This window comes from Eimeria mitis, genomic scaffold, assembly GCF_000499745.2.
Source record: "Eimeria mitis Houghton genomic scaffold, Emh_scaff4289, whole genome shotgun sequence".
Lineage (NCBI taxonomy): Eukaryota > Apicomplexa > Conoidasida > Eucoccidiorida > Eimeriidae > Eimeria > Eimeria mitis.
In genome coordinates this window covers 1,821-2,037 of record NW_013572608.1, presented here as the reverse complement: position 1 = coordinate 2,037, position 217 = coordinate 1,821, and positions in this window count along the sequence as shown.

Genomic DNA, 217 nt, shown 5'->3' with positions numbered 1-217 from the left:
GTTGTTTATATGCGGCATAGTTTATGTATATTGATCCTAGTGTATGTGTGTTGCTGGTCTTTTGTTTTTTCTTTTTATTTTTTTTTATGTTGCTGTTTATCTTTTTCTTTAGCTGCAGCCTGCTGAGTGGTTCCCCCCCCCAGGCAGAAAAAGAGAAGCAGCAGAGCTCAGCTGTACGCAACAAAAACCTCTATTCTTATTCGATGGTTGCGAGCTG